General features: G+C 33.2%; 1 protein-coding gene across 1 annotated transcript in view; it reads right to left on the bottom strand.

Annotated features, from left to right (window-relative positions):
- Positions 1-16,962, bottom strand: part of USH2A (usherin) — a 691,295-nt gene that overhangs the window by 433,351 nt on the left and 240,982 nt on the right. The window lies entirely within an intron of this gene.

Raw genomic sequence — 16,962 nt, 5'->3', positions numbered from 1 at the left:
ATCAATGTGAAAATATTAGCAGAGCCATAAAAATAAATGGGTTTTTGAAATGAATGAAAGGAACACAGGGGCCTTGTTTAAAATACTTAGGAGGTTTAAAGAATCAATCTTTTAACGGAAGCTAAAAACTAGAAAGATTTGTTGTGAAGTGGTCCATAGAGCTAATTTTCTGAAACAGGATCCTGTAACCAAATGGTCTGCAACTTTCAGAATTTCAGGGTCTCCCTCACCCATTAGATCACCTACTGCCCTAGACTCAAGATGCTCTTGTCTCGCAGGAAGTTCTCCAGTTTAGGAAGCAGAGGAAGCTTGCGATGATCTCTTAAGATGTCTCTCACTACCCCACATGGTCTCAACACCTGGTATCCCACTCACAGCATCTTTCCTTGTGTGTAACACATTTTGCTTAATGTATTGAAACTGGCAAAGGAGCTTAAGAGGTACAGTCTTTGTTCTTAACGAATTCCCAATTTAGTTGGAAATTTAAAAACGTATTTGTTAACAGACAAATTGTATGATGGGAATCAACTAAGAGGTCAAGAACTTACATAAGAATCAAAAACAGCTCATGATAACAGTTTAAGTAATGAGTGAATACTGATCTGAGTAGTCATAAGGTCAACTGGAACCATGGAAGTTGGAAGGAGAGGGAACTCCCTTCAGGCTGGGCTAGTAACCAAATGTCCTACATATGTGGGGTTTTCATTTGAGTTCAAGAGGCTACAATTACTGCAGGAATCATTTCTGACTCATCTTTCCACCTCCAGTTCATTACAGGATATCCAGGTGCATTTATTAAATCCTTTGAGAGTCTGGAGGAGGAGAATGGAGGGGAGAGATGCATCAGAGGGAAGAGGGAAGCTTTAGCATAGGTGTGGAGGCAGGAAAGCAGAAGTCATTTTGTGAGTATCGGATTGTCATTTTTTAAACATGCATCAATGGAACATTAACATTTGTTGAGTACTCTGCTCCATAAAGAAGCAAAACTAACAAGCCAGTGTCTGATATTAAGTTCTAGTTGAGGAAAAAAGACAAAACAAAAACCTATATAGAGATATTTGTAAGATATAATTTGATTCAAAGGATTGAGGAAGGTTTCACAGAGAATAGGAAGCCAGAGCTTGTTTTCAGAGAGTAGAAAGCAGTTCGGGAAAAACTGTACAAAGGCTTAGAGGTATGGAAAGTATTAAGGAATGTAGGATGTGTGGGTGGGAGTTAAGAGATGAATCTGGAGAGACTGGCAAGACTACATCTTGGGCTGTATGCCATAGACTATCCAGCCTGAGAAGTTTGAACAGAAGACAAAGATGGAAAGTCAGGTTATGTGATAAGCATCTTTAGAGTGAAATCTTTTAATACCAGCAAAGGGAAGCCAGGAATAAGGACTTCAGACTTTCCAAAGAGTCAACTCAAAATTTTCCTGGCCTTCTTAGCTTCTGTATCTTCAGGTTCTAGGTTTTGTGCTTTGTGCCCTTTAAAACATACTTGTCCTACCCATTTGGATATTGCATTGCCTCATACTCATTCTCTCTCTCCTGGCTGCTAGGACATTATGTCTTTGTTAAACTTATACCTGGTCTGTCCTAGCATTTCTCTAACTCCACAGAATAAGGTTTGTCTCAACAAATCGCTCTTTGGGATTCAAATTCATTTGAACTCCTGCTACTAGATCATCTCTTCTACTAAATGGACTGAAATGGTTGAGCTTCCAGATTGGCATTTATCCTACAGACCAAAGGAAGGCATTAAACCTTGGGTGGAGGAAGGAAATAGGATGCTCATAGTTGGGATTACGGCAACCAAACTAATGGGGGCATGTATAAAAGATACAGATAATTTAGCCACAGAGGAACCATTTAGGATATCACTGTGCTTTGGGGGAATAAGATGATAAAATTTTTAATTAAGAACTGACAAGTAACTAAATGGATTGAAAGAAGGACTCTGTATATTTCAGAAGAAACTCATTAAGACATGTTGATATGAAGTGATGATGTGGGACAAAATGGTGAATTCTTTTCATCAATTACTGAGGGGAAAAGCATCATTATTAACAGAAATAGAAAGGTCAGGTAAAAGAGAAAATATAGGTTGAGTATACAAGTTCAGTTTAATATAAACACAATGTGTTTATATTAATGATATTAAAAAAAAAAACTATCCATCATCGGGAAATAAGAAATGAAATCGTAGAAGAGAAGATGGGGCTAGAAAAATAAATTAGCAATCACCTGTCAATAATCCATGTCTCTTTGATGCAGAATGTAGAGAAACAAAAAAGGACCTTTACGAGAAATGCCTCCCATCATGTTTAAGAAAAAGAACAATAACAAAGTTAGAACAAGGATGATAATACTATAAAATGGAAGCCTAGATAAGAGAGAACTTTAAGAAGGCAAAGTTAACCATGTAACACTTCCTGTAAGTCCAGAATAATTAGACCTGAAGAAAAGATTACAGAGCTGGTAATTAGACAGCATTTTTTTTCAATATAATGGAATGATCCAGAGCCCAAGTAACCAGGTGATAAGGATTGACAGAATAGATAACTAGGTAGTGGGTGTGGAGCACTCATCACAAGTATCTGATAAAGAAAGAAATGGGAGGCAAAGAAATAAAGACTGATCAGGTGAAAGGAGGAGATAGCTACCAGGAAAAGCATAGACTTGGCCAAAGCGTTGGTCTACATTCTGATTAGAGAATAACTGTATTTTTACCAACTCTTCTTCTCTTAAGTTTCTCTCCTTTGGGTCTAGAGTAGCTCTCTCCATCAGACATCTTAACTTTCTGTTACTATTTTTTAAAATTTTATATGTGATATCAAATACTATAATTAAAACCATTGTCTTAAAATTAAACAGCTAGCTAGAGGTATTTCATTAAAACAGCTACAATTCAGGACATGAAGATAATAAAACTCTCTATTACCAGTGTGCTGGAGGCAGCTATGTGGGAGTAGACAGGAAAGCAAAAGCAAGGATTTGAATGAGGGAAGAAATTAATAATTGCTCAATCCAGAAATACAATTACTTTTTCTGAACTGATGGGAAATTTGTTGAATGAAATGGAATCGGAGTAAGAATTACAGGAATGTTTAGTTGAATTACACATGGGAATAAATCAACTAATATATGCCATTTATGCCATTTATGGGATATGCCAGTGCATGTGTTTTTCAGATGTAACATTTAATTTACAAATTTTACACTCATATAACAAAGAAATAAATAACTTTTAGCCCAACTAAAATATAATACTTAATACAAACCAAGGAAATTTTTTTATGAAAGGGGAGGATTTAGTATAATTAAGGGCAGTTTGATTTGATGTTGTATGGGCAACTTTCCCTTAGCTTTTTCAGATACTTCAGTCTTATCACTTGTCTGCTTACATTACAAAGATAATTTTTTTGCATATATTCTATGAAGACATGAAAAATGCACACATACTCTGGAACTTCATGTACTTGATAAAATTGCCAATAGACATAGATAAATCCTATCTTTTGAGCTCAATGCCTTGAATCATATAATCAGTTTTTTAAATGAACTAAATTCACAAATAAATATATTCACATATAAATATAATAATCTTTTGATGAATATGTAAAATATTTCAAAGAAAATGTTATTGAATTTACCATGAGACAGAATGGTAAAACACCTAATTGTTGTTCAACATCATCACATCTCCTTTTCCTGTAAGAAGATTATGTATTTATATATCCCCATCCTTTGATTTTAGGCTCAGCCATGTGACTTGTGTTGTGCAAAAGAATGGAAACAGATATGTGGTACACTGACAGAGCAGAAGTTTTAAATATAGCTGTGTGATTGAACCTGAACCTTCTTCCCCTATGCCTCATGATCGTGCTTTCATCCTGTCCCAAGAATAAGAAGACATGTGGACCACAGCCAAGCAATACCAGAGTGTTTTTTTTTTTTTAATTTAAAGTTTCATATTAAGGAGTAATGGTGACTAAAGTGAATAAAGGAATGAAAAACATACATTTCTCACTTGCCTAAAATTTAGATTTTTGATTTCAAAGAAAAAACAGAGAGGAAATATTCTAAAGTTTAATATATCTGGAGAAATAACAGAGCATTCTTCTATCTCAATATTTATTCATTTTAGAAATATTTAGGGAACACATACTTTCTGCAGCCACTCTTCTAGGCTCTTATTGTTCATAGATGCATAAAATACACATATATCCATGGCGTAGCATTTTAAAAAAATCTAAAAAGCCAAGATTTATAACTGGCAACATTTAACTTTTATACAACTGTTTTGTAACTTTAAACATTCAATCATAAAAACAATACAGTTATAAGGCCATGGAATAAGCAAAGAGCTCTTGAACAATGAGGTAAAACTATACTAGAAAGGGAAAAGGTGAGCAATTATACTGCATTAGAATTAAGAACTTTTGTCTAACAAAAGGCATGAATAGGAGAGTTGAAAAGGGAACTAACATAGTAGGAGTAGATATTTGCAATACATATTTCTGGTAACAGATAAATATCCAGAATATATCCTACAAATCAACAAGAAAAAGACCAACAATTCATTAGAAAATTGGGGGCAAGAGTGCCTGGGTGGCTCAGTCAGTTAAACTTCTGCCTTTGGCTCAGGTCATGATCTCGGGGTCTGGTATTGAGCCCCACATTGGGCTCCCAGCTCAGTGGGGAGTCTCCTTCTCCCTCTCCCTCTGCCCATCCTCCCTGCTCATGCTCTCTTTCTCTCTCTCAAATAAATAGATTGAATCTTTAAAAAAAGAAAAAGAAAAAGAAAATTGAGGGCAAATGACTTTTCAAGAAAGATGATATCCAGTGAGTAATCAACATAAAAAAGATGCTCAGGATCATTACTCATCAGAGAAATGCCAAATAAAATAAAATGCAGTATCACTAAACATCCAGTAGGATGGCTGAAATGAAATAGAAAAAAAAAGCGTAGCCAAATATGTGGTGCAATTGGAATGCTCATAAACTACTTGCAGGATTTGAAATTGCTACAACCACTTTGAAAAACTGTTTGGCACTATTTATAAGTTATCTGTATGTCTTCTAAATATATGCATAACTTTGGATCCAGCCATTCCACCCCAAGGTATATAGTCCCCCAAAATTCATAGGTTCAGAAAGATATACAAGTGCATCTATACCAATACTTTTCATTATACCATCAAACTAGAATATACACAAATGCCCGTCAACTGTGGAAAGGACAAATGGGATACAATATAGCAATGAAAAGGAACAAACTATAGCAAACGGGCAACTACTTGCATAAATCTCACAAACAGGAAGCTGCGTAAGAGACACTAGGCAAAAAAAATTCACACTCTATAATCTCAACACATCAAGTTCAAAACCAGACAAATTAAACGAATGGTGTCAGCAGTCAGGAGAGTGGTAGCCCTGCTTGTGATATAGAACAGGGCACAATGCAGAGCTTCTGGGGGTCCCACATGTTTTATTTAACCACCTGGGTGCTCGTTACACAGGGCCAGTTTTTGAAATCCACCAACCCGTGAACTTACGATTTTTGCACTTTTCTGAATATATGATAAATTTCAATACAGAGGTTTGCCAAAAATTAATAAATAAGTTATATAAAATTCAGATGCTACAGAACTATAGGAACTAGAAGTGAAAGTTCTCTGTAGCCCCACCTGCCTTCATTACAGAAACTACCGCCAACATTTTGGCAAACTTTTTCTTTTTCTCAGAAATTTTTTGCACGCAAAAACACACACACGAGCACACACGTCATTATTTGTTTTCTCTTTACTGAAATTGGAGTGTATCACACAATCTATCCTACATGCTTCAAATATGATTTTTAATCAATATTGTCTCTGTTGGAGGTGTACATGATAACATGAACTACATATACATAGTACAATGATTACTATAGTCAGGCTGATTAACATACCATATCCTCACAGTTACCACTTGTGTGTATGTACTGAGTACATTTGAAATTTACTCTCTTAGCACCTTTCCAATACTCTATTGGGTATTATTAGTTTTATTAAGTATAGTCATCGTGCTTACGTATTAGATTTTTCATCTAACATAAATCCAACCTTGTACCCTTTGACCAATATTTCCCCAGCTTCTGGCAACCATCGTCCTACTCTGCTTTTATGAGTTTGAGGGATTTTGTTGTTCTTGTTCTTGTTGTTTTTTATTCTACATGTAAATGAGACCTTATAGAATTTTTCTCTTACTTCACTCAGTATAATATGCTTCATGTTGTCATGACTGAATTTTATACACACACACACACACACACACATACACACACAGACACACCCCACATTTTTGTTATCCATTCATCCACCAGTGTACACTTGGGTTGTTTCCATATCTTAGCTACTTGAATAATGTTTCCACAAGTTTCTCTCACTAAGTCACATTTGGCAGATATCTTTCCACATTTGTTCACAAAGATAGTCATTTTTCTCTGATGATAATTACATTTACCATAGTTTATTTTATAATTTTATCATAGACAGCATTTAGTCGGTTTCTATTTTTTATACAAAGGCAATACTGTGACAAACATTTTTTTCTTATAGTTCTAAGCTATAAGATAATGTCCAGTTGATGAGGGTAAATATTTAAGAATTATTAAAACGTTTATAAATATTGCTACATCTATCACCTCTCAAAGGCAATAATTAACCCCCATGCTTTTAAATAGTGTGAATGACCATTTCCCCAGACCCTGGTAAACAATAGACATTTCAAAATCTGAGATGCGAAGTCTTAGTTTTATTTTCCATTTATGATGGTGAGATTTTTCATATGTATTTTCATAAAGATACGTAACAGACATTAAACATAGCCATAAATTTTTCTGAGAGCTATACATATGAATGTCTTTTGCCCAATTTTGCAGACTTTATTTGTTTCTGCTTGCTTTATTCAAGTTCTTTATATATTGTGGATCATCCTATGTTATAAATCATCATTTTCTGTCTCCTGGATCATTGTGATTGTTTCCCCTGACAGATCTTCCTTTTCCCATCCTTGCTCCATGACCACCCCTTCCAAACAACACACACATGCACATAGACACACACTATGGTCTATTCTAAAATAATAGCTAGAGTGATGCCATTAAAAGACAATTTCGGGGGTGCCTGGTGGCTTAGTCAATAATGCATTCCACTCTTGATTTCAGATGAGGTCATATGAATGAGTCCCCCTATTGGCTCCATGCTCAGCACAGAGTCTGCTTGTCCTTCTCCCTCTGCTCATCCCCTACTTGTGCTCTCTCTGTGTTTCTCTCTTTCTATAATAAATAAATTTTAAAAATCTTTTTTAAAAAAGACAATTCTGGTCACGTCCCTCTTTGTGGTACTCACTGAAGTCTTCCTGTCTTACTCCAAGTAAAAGTGAAAGTCACCCAATAGTCTACAATATCCTAAATAATCCGGTTTTCACTATGTCTTTTATTTCCTACTATACTTCCTTTCCCCATCTCTACTCTGGCTACCTCAGTAATTGTTCTTCCCTCTGCCTATAAATATCTTTCCCAGGTATTTCTGCATGGTTTGTTTCCCATCTTCTACAGGTCTTTTTCTCACACTCACATTCCAACTTCACTAATTGGCTCATTAGGACTGGGCTATTAACAATTTTAACCAACTCTCTGCTTTACCTGTTTCCACAGCATTCAAGTTCAGTATTCTTTTTTATTCATTCATTCATTCATTCATTCATTCATTTTTTTCAAGAGAGAGCATGCACACAAGTGCAGGGAAGAGGGGCAGAGGGAGACAGAGAGAGAATCTTAAGCAGACTCTGTGCTGAGTACAGAGTTCCACCCAGGGGCTTGATCCTGGAACCTTGAGACCATGACCTGAGCTGAAACCAAGAGTCTGCCACTCAACCAACTGAGCCATCCAGGTGCCCCTGTTAAAATACTATGTTTTGAATGCTCCTTTAAATGTTCTTTTGCATTTTAATTATTCATTTCTAGTATATTTGGTTAATTTTGTTTATATTGACTTCCTATACTGCAACCTTCCTGAATTTGTCTTATCCTAGGACTTGTTTAGAGATTAAACATACATACACAATCATGTTAAATACAAATAAAGACATTTTTCCTTTCCTTTCCAGTATTTATGCCTTTTATTTTATCTTATTGCTTTTTGCAGGGGCTGGGACCACCAGTAAAATCTGAATGCTGACTTGATTCCTATCTGAAAAGCAAAGCATGCAATATTTCACTATTACGTGTATGAACTGTAGAATAATTTGTAGCACTCATTCATCTAATTGAGAGTGTTCCTCCCTATTCCTAGTTTGCTAAAAGTTTTCATTATAAGTAGGTTTTAAGTTTTGTCAGATGCTTTCCACACCTATTGAGATGTTATGATACTTTGTTCTATAAGTTAATTAATAAGTGAACCATATTGATTGATTTTTGAAAATAATCCAAAATAATTCCCCTCCCCATTCTGGCCTCCACCTCCCAATAATCTTGCAAGCCAACTTTGGGCTTTGTTTTCTGTTTCAATTTCACTGATAGCTGATAATATCTTAATTATTTCCCGTTTCTTATTATTTGGGCTTACTTTTTTGTTAGAGTTTTAATAAGAAACTTGGAAAAGCTTGGATCCTTTTTTTTTCTAAGATAATCACTTAATCTATACATTTCTCTGTGAACACAACTTTAGCTGCATTCCAAAGCCGATACGCTGTACTTTTGTTTTTTAACTTTTAATTTTTCAATTTTTAAAGTTTCCTGTGTGATTATTTTTTTGATTCATGGATTATTTAAAAATGAGTTAATTTTTAATAGCCTAACTTTTTAAAATACTCTAGAGGCCATCATATACATTCTTAACTTATAATAGCAATCACAAATTAATATTACATCACTTCACATACAAGATCTCTATAGCAGCATACTTCTATATACCATCTTCCAATCTTTGGTGCTAGTTTTGTCATAATTTTACTTTTATATACATATGAAATGCAATATATATATATATATATATATATATATTTCTGCTTTTGCCAAATATCATTTAAAGAAATCAAGAAAATAATTGTCTATTTATTCATATATTTTTTTATTTTCTATCTGGTATTATTTTCCTTTAGCCTGAAAATATGTTATTTAGCATTTGCTGTAGTTTAGAACTACTCATGAGGTATTATTGTTTAACTTAAAATGTTTCCCAACTTCATGTTTGAATAATATTTTCATCCAATACAGAATTCAGGTTGGCTTTTGTTGTTGTTTTTAGATACTGTATTATCTTTGGCCTGTATTATTTCTAATGAAAAGCTAGCTGTCATTCTTTTCATTGTATGTATGTTATGTGTCTTTTTTTCCTCTAGCTGGTTTACTTTCTTTTTAATCATTGGTTTTTAGTAATGGAAGATGTGCCTAAGATGTGGCTTTCATTGTATTTATCCTGTTTGGAATTCCCTGAGCTTCTCTTATTTATAGGTTGCTGTTTTACATAAAATATGAAGATTTATGAATAGTTATTTCCTAAATATTTTTTCCTGCCTATTTTCTTTCTTTTCTTCCTAAATCCTTCATCTCTATGTATGTTAGCACTCCTGATTTTATCCCACAGGTCACTGATCCTCTGTTTATTTTTTCAATCTTTTTTTCTGTTTTTATTTATTTCATAATTCTCTGTGTTCAAATTCATTAACCTTTTTGTTCTGCACCACCTGCTGTTAAGCCAATCCAATAAAGATTTTGTTGTATATTTTTATTTCTCAAATGTAGTTTTTATTTTATTACTTCTTAGAGCTATCATTTCTCTTCTAAAATACTTTTTCTTCCTCTACTATATGAAACTCTACCTTTAAATCCTTTAAAATATTTATAATACTTGCTACAAAATTTTGCATGCCAATTTCAATTATTTGGTCATCTGAGAATATGCCTCTGATGACTGTGTTGAACTGAAATTGAGCTTTAATTAGATTGAGTTCACCTGTGATTAGCCCCTCTCAAAATGACTAGTGATGTCACTGTTTTGATTTTATCTATATCTAAGCTGACAGGAGACTGGATTGAAATTATAGATATTTTTGGCTCCTGTTTGGATTACATTCCTTTATAACTCCAGAATCCAATCACTGCAAGAATTTATAAGAGTCCATTTCTAGATTCTCTTCAGCAGGCACTTTCTTGGGAAAATATCTTATATTTAGATTAGACATTGTAGGATTTGGGGGCTCACCTATTTGTTTTTGCATTTGGACTTCTTCTAGATTTCTTACAAGGACAGTGTTGTCTAAGGCACAGCTGGTTTCTCCTCAATCCTGAAAATTCTCCCTTTATAAATCAGGCTTACTTCTCTGAGGCCAAGTACCCATCCTCATATATGGAAGCTTCCACAGGTCTGTGATCAACTATGAAGCATTCACTTCTTCCCAAAATTCAGTTCACCCAGGTTTTTGCATTACCTGCTCTTTGATAGCCTCATAGAAAATTATGATATTTAGTCTAAGATTTTCTTAACAATGGAAGTGAGTCTTTCTCACTTATCTACATCCAAATTAGAAGCACAAGTTCCCATTAATTTTACAAGTGATTTTGTAGGAATAGGAAAGCAACAGCTATATATATGTATATTTTTTAACCCTTTAGTCAAATGTTTATTTTTTTGCTTTCAGCATTACAATTTGCTGTGATTCATAAACTTCAATCTAAGTTTTTAGACACTGACCTCACAAAATTAGTTAAGTCTTTAGGTCAAACACTTATTGAGCAAAGACCTCTCCCAGCCACCCCTCGCCTGGACAATGCTCACTGCCCCCTGAACGATTTAAAGTACATATGAGGGGATCCCTGGGTGGCTCAGTGGTTTAGCGCCTGCCTTTGGAAAGGGCGTGATCCTGGAGTCCCGGGATCAAGTCCCACGTCAGGCTCCCTGCATGGAGCCTGCTTCTCCCTCCTCCTGTGTCTCTGCCTCTCTCTCTCTCTCTCTCATAAATAAATAAATAAATAAATAAATAAATAAATAAATAAATCTTAAAAAAAGTAAAGTGCATATGAGTTGCTTTGATGAATGGAGATATATATATATATATATATATATATATATATATATAAAATTTTTCTTGAATCTAGCCAACTTGTAGTCTATTATATTAAAGACATATTTTTAACAGATTATCTTGGATTTTATAGGAGACAATATTATTTTAAAAATAGTGATTATTTGATGATCAAGTTAAGCCAAAAGAAATATCAGGCCAAAGTGTTGAAATGAGGATGAAGGGCATTCACATCTCGTGTTATCACTAAACTCTCCTTCAGATGCATACCATAACCTGATCCATTGATCCTAAAGCTAAGGATGTGACAGCCAACACATTTCCCAAATCTTGCTAGGAACCATATGAGATAAATAGACTTAAGCTATAGTAACATATCTCTGATAAAAACCACACTGTTCAACTCACATTCAATCTAAAAAATTCTAATAGAATAAACAGAAAGATAGGACTCCTAGTTTTAAAAAAAAATCTACCATTGATAAAAGATCCTTTATTAGATTAGTATATTAAATTGGTCAAAGCTTTATAAATAACTGCTGAAAAACTACACAAATTAAATATGTTAGTATAATAAAGTATATTTGTCAGGAAATTAACTAGGGTATGGAGAATGAAGTCTTGATGCATAAATTCCTGAAATTAAAATAAAACTCTTCACATAAAATGAATGTATTTTATTACATATTTTCTTGTCCTTGTTCTCATAAAGAAAGCAGAAATCTCTTGGTTTCATTATCAAATACCCGTTATGCTTCATTCCCACTCAAGCCAATGGCTTGGAGATGGATTTCTAGCAGCCTATTTGGTACATCAGGGAATGGAAAACTTCAGTTTCATACAGAAGCAGCTCTTGCTATATAGCTTAATTTGAATTATGCAAATAAATTCTAAATTGGAAAAGGTTTTTCTTTTTACTTGGCTGCCATTAGGTGGTGCTAAAAATGTCTCCATTAATAAAATATTTATGGTAACCAGCCCCACAAATACATGAATAACAAAATCTTTACTGAGTATACTTGACAAAATAACAATTGAAAACTAATCTGAAAATATTATAAATGCTCTGGATTTAACCCCCAAATAGCTAACTTTTTTTAGAATGCCAAAATTTTATCTTATTTATTTAGACATATTATTTCTTCATTTTTTAAAAATTAAATTGTCAGCCGTGACCATGAAAGAACATGAGAAACATTAGATCAGTATTCTAAAAAATTACATTGGAAGTATAGATTAGGATAAAAAGTAGAGGAATGCCAGGGGAGAAAAAAAGAGTAAAATTTTACTGAGTAGGAAGTTTGGGGAAACTGTAATTTTAATTTTCCTAAAACAAAGATTTCATCTTTTAAAATAATTCCCTATTACCTCCTAAGAACAATTAAAAACTAACTGTCTGAATGTCACTGTTAAAAGGAAAAATCATGCATTATAATATCCAAATAATGAAAGTACAAGGAAGCAATATCACCAGATAGTATTTGAAACATACATACATCAGAGCCTTCATTTCCTGCACAGAACAGGCCTCAGGTTCTTCATCTTAATGGGTGTATTGGGTTAGACGATCTCTAAAATCTTGCAATTGTGTGTGAATTCATAAATTAATCAACTGGAATTCTCATTTAACTGCCTTTTCATTTCTGACTTTATTGCAAGAGACTTCTCAAGTTGCTTAATTTCCTTTCCATATCTTATCTAAAGTCTTGCAACCATTGTCAGGGAAAATATTTCCAGTATAATGAGGAGATTTGGCTGGGCATATCTGGGAGACACCATCTGGCCTTAGATTAAAATTGGGATCTTATTCTAATTTTAATTTGTATTTTTAGGACAAATACGGAAGTTGAATTTCTTTCATCACAGTTCTGCATTTAGGTATTTCCAAAATTCTTTGCCGGTTTTTCTTTGGAATTTGGGAGTTTGTCTTTATTACTAGTCTGTAAGTGCTCTTTTCTTATTAAAGGTATCATTTTGTTGTCAAATATTACAACCATTTGCCTTTTTATTTTTTTACAGGTTATCTTTGAAATGTTATTTTTAATACAAAAAGTGTGCCATTTTTTTATGTTTTAAAATCAATTTCTTTTCAATAATATCTCCTTCTCTTTGCTTTTATAATTAGGCTTCTGAACTCAAAAATTGTTACTTCTTTATATTTTTTCTCTTCATTTCCCATATTTTTATGTCTAGCATTATATTCTATTTACAATCTATTTTGACATGCAGTGTGAGATCGGGATATACCCTAGGTTTTTCCTTAAACATTTAAAAACTAACTAGATGACACAGTCCGTGAGGGAGGAACGTTGTATTATTTACTACTGCATTTTCCATACCTTAAACAACAGCTGGCACACAATGGATGATCAAAAATATTTGCTGAATGAATGTTTAATGATTGAAATTCATCTGTAGCATATTAAAGACTCCAAACTTTCTATTTTGTTCCACTGATATATTTTTGTAGCAATAAAATATCATATTATTTCATAATATTTCTGGTATCTGACAATTTATTCTTCCTCTCAGTAACCTTTTCTATTTTTAATTACCCCTCAACTCGTTCACTATTAAAATTAACACTAAGATAATTATTATAAGTTTCTGTTTTCTCCTTTCCTTAAGTTGAGCCTGTACATGTCTTTCTTAAGTTTATATAAAATTTTGGATACCTTATTGCCATTATAAATAAGATCTTTAGATGTTTAATTGCCAAAGTCATAGAAAAAAAATTGTGCATTTGTTTTTAATTAGCCATCCTACCGTAACATTATTATCATTTATAGTAGGTTTGAGTATTCTTTTTTAGGTATATACTTTCATATTTTCTGGAAAATTATTTTGTCTACTCCTTTCCAATAGTCATACCTCTTATTTCTGTCTTAACACATGGGCTATGTTTCCAGAATAATATTAAATAACAGTACGTATAATAAGCATTCCTTATTCTTCCTGGCTTAATAAGAATTGATAACATTTTTTACCCATTAAGTAGAATGGTGACTCTTGGTTTGTCCAATCATTATCTGTTGTTTCAGATAAATATGCTTCTAGTAGATTTTTCAAATGATTCTATATTTTCAAGATTTATTTCTTGAGTTGCTATTCTGTGGAAGGCAGGCAGAGCTAAACATGACCAGGATCCATCTCAAAAAGGAAGAAAGAACACTCAAAGGAAGTTTTCCAGGAGAAATGTTTTGGGCGGTTAGTAAACTATGGAGAAATGGAATTCCCCATGGAGAGAACCACCAATGCAAAAACTATTATCAAAAGCAATTAACAAGTCAAAGGTTGTAAAAGGCACAAACGTCACCCAAGAACAACTCAAATGATTTCCTCTTCTGAATAGCTTTAATCTGAATTACAAATGTAGGACTAAGGTTCTATATTGCACGAAGTTTTAGGTAAAAATTTATATGGTTAGATAGATCTGTTTACATAGATCTGTCAATATCTATGTCCATCCATCTGCCCATCTCCAGGTTACACCCCCAAATTGCCCTTCATACCAAAATATTTATATAATCATTAACACAAAATCAGAATTTCACAAGGGCAAATATGAGAAAAGTGCTAATCTTAATCAAATGCTTCCATCAGCATCTAGTAATTATAAATTTTCATCCCTCTTTTTTATGTATGCTATATATTTTCAATTGTAATCACCTTAACAGCTATAATATTTCATCTATCACATAAATTCTCCCCACTTTTGAGCACATTTTAGAAAACTGTTGTGTGTTGAAGTCATGATAGTCGAAAATACAAACTGAATGTTACTAAATGACAATTGAATTGCAAATTATAATCTATTGTAATAATTATTTTATAGAGAAGATATAAAATTCAACCTGTATTTTGGTTTCCTAAAATAATTATTTTTTTTTACCCTGTGCATTAGGGTAATAACAAATAACTCTAGCAAATGAAGTGTTTAAGCTTAGGTTAAAAAAAATGTTAGCTATGAAAATATCTTTTAATAAAATGAATTTGTATCATTATTTTTTCTTTCTATAACATTGAAACTTTCAGATCTATATTTATAATACATATGAGTTCTATGTTCATATTTTATATCTCAAATAAGATCTAGGTGCATGAATATGTCCATGAACATACATATATAATTCATATATACAGTTGCACATTTACATATATACACATATGCATACATATTCCATGGAATTAAATTAATATTGATTCACACTGAATAAAGGGATTTCAAAACTTTATTTGAAATAGACTAAGTTTATTAAATGTACTAAAATATTGTTTTATTTTGAAAAACAAGCATCGTGGGGAAACCATCAAATTCTTACTTTCAGCATTGCTACAATTGCTAAATGTCCTTGACCTTGCAATGATTTCAGTGTCTTTCATGTCAAGTCTAATGGTTGAAGGTTTTTGATGACCCCAAGCACCATTATAGAAATTTGCTTTGGGTTTTCTACACTAAACCTCTCCAGTAATAACCTCAGTGGATCCCAAGCAATTGTACCAGTATGAAAAAGTATTTCAGACTCCTTTGAAGCAAGGTAGGATCCCAGAAATGGAATAAATTAAAAACAAATTTTCTTGTTTCACTTTTAAATAATATGCTGTTAGTTCAAAATGAAGCCAAAATGTCTGCTTCTGATTCTGATCCTACATTTTGAAGATAATGTTATATTTACTTCGTGGCTCTTAAATGATAGAATTCTATGTATAAGACTAAAGGAATCCAAGATGAAGGAACTAGCTATACTTTCAACATTGTGACAAATGGAAAACAAAATCAGGATTCCCAAGAACTCCTCCGAAGGACTTATGGGCCTCTGGTAGATCAACACTTAATTCACATCCAATTTGGAATGTGCTGACATAAGGACACCACATTGTCTCCTATATAAATATATAATACAGAGACACCTAAAGGTCCATGAATGCTAATTTATCATAACCATAAAACCAATGGCCAGTCTATCTCTGTCCTACCCCACTTGACTTGCTCATTGTTATTAGGGCACAGGAAAGTCTGTTGGCTGCCTAGAATCACATTGTCTTTGATAGTCTTCTATAGATTGGGCAACCATATTCTGTTAAGGGTCAACCGTTTTACTACAGTAACATTTTGGGGGACTTTCCAGAAAGGACATTTTACAAAAAGGGACCAGTCTTTTCCTTCCAAGCCAAGGAATATCTAATCTATAAATGTGGTCAGACTCCAAGATTTCTTATCTCCAGAGATGTATTTTAAAAATACTGGGTTCCTAATAAATGCATGTTGATGAATAAAAGAGTAAAATCCCATAATCCTGTTAGTGGCCCATGTCTTGCATAATCACTTATTGTTACAACACAAATTCTTAGATGTAACTGAGTACATTCTCTCAGCAACTTAATTACATTTTCATTAATTCACATTATTATGGGACTTGAGGAAAATAGATCTGCATGGTAACAATGTATATATTTGAATTTGGTTATTAATTCATTCCTAATGTATCATCATGGCACTAGAATATTAGGTAAATTCAAGTCAGTGAAAGGAAGTCAATCAGAGAAATGTTTGTTTGTGTGTAGATAAATCTATTTCTGAATGAACTTTTTACATTTTAATCAGTTAATTCAATTTCATCTCTTCTCAACCACTTGAAATATATTAACTACTTTTGAGAAAGTAAAGAGAAGGAAAAAGTGGAAGGTATAAAAAGGAATCAACAACCTTTACATTGTCCTTAAGAGAGAATACAGGATAGGACCTATCCCTCCCTCTTGCTGGTTAAAGAGGAGGTAGCTGCCTGGTTGTCACCTGATCTCCAACTTACATTACAGCACTGATAGAGTTAAAACAATGTTTTTTTTTTTTTCGTCCAAATGTCCTATTCCATTTTGTTAAGACATCTCTGGTGTAACTCCAAAG

Source organism: Canis lupus, chromosome 38, assembly GCF_048164855.1.
Source record: "Canis lupus baileyi chromosome 38, mCanLup2.hap1, whole genome shotgun sequence".
NCBI lineage: Eukaryota > Metazoa > Chordata > Mammalia > Carnivora > Canidae > Canis > Canis lupus.
This window is presented reverse-complemented; position numbering and strand designations above follow the sequence as displayed.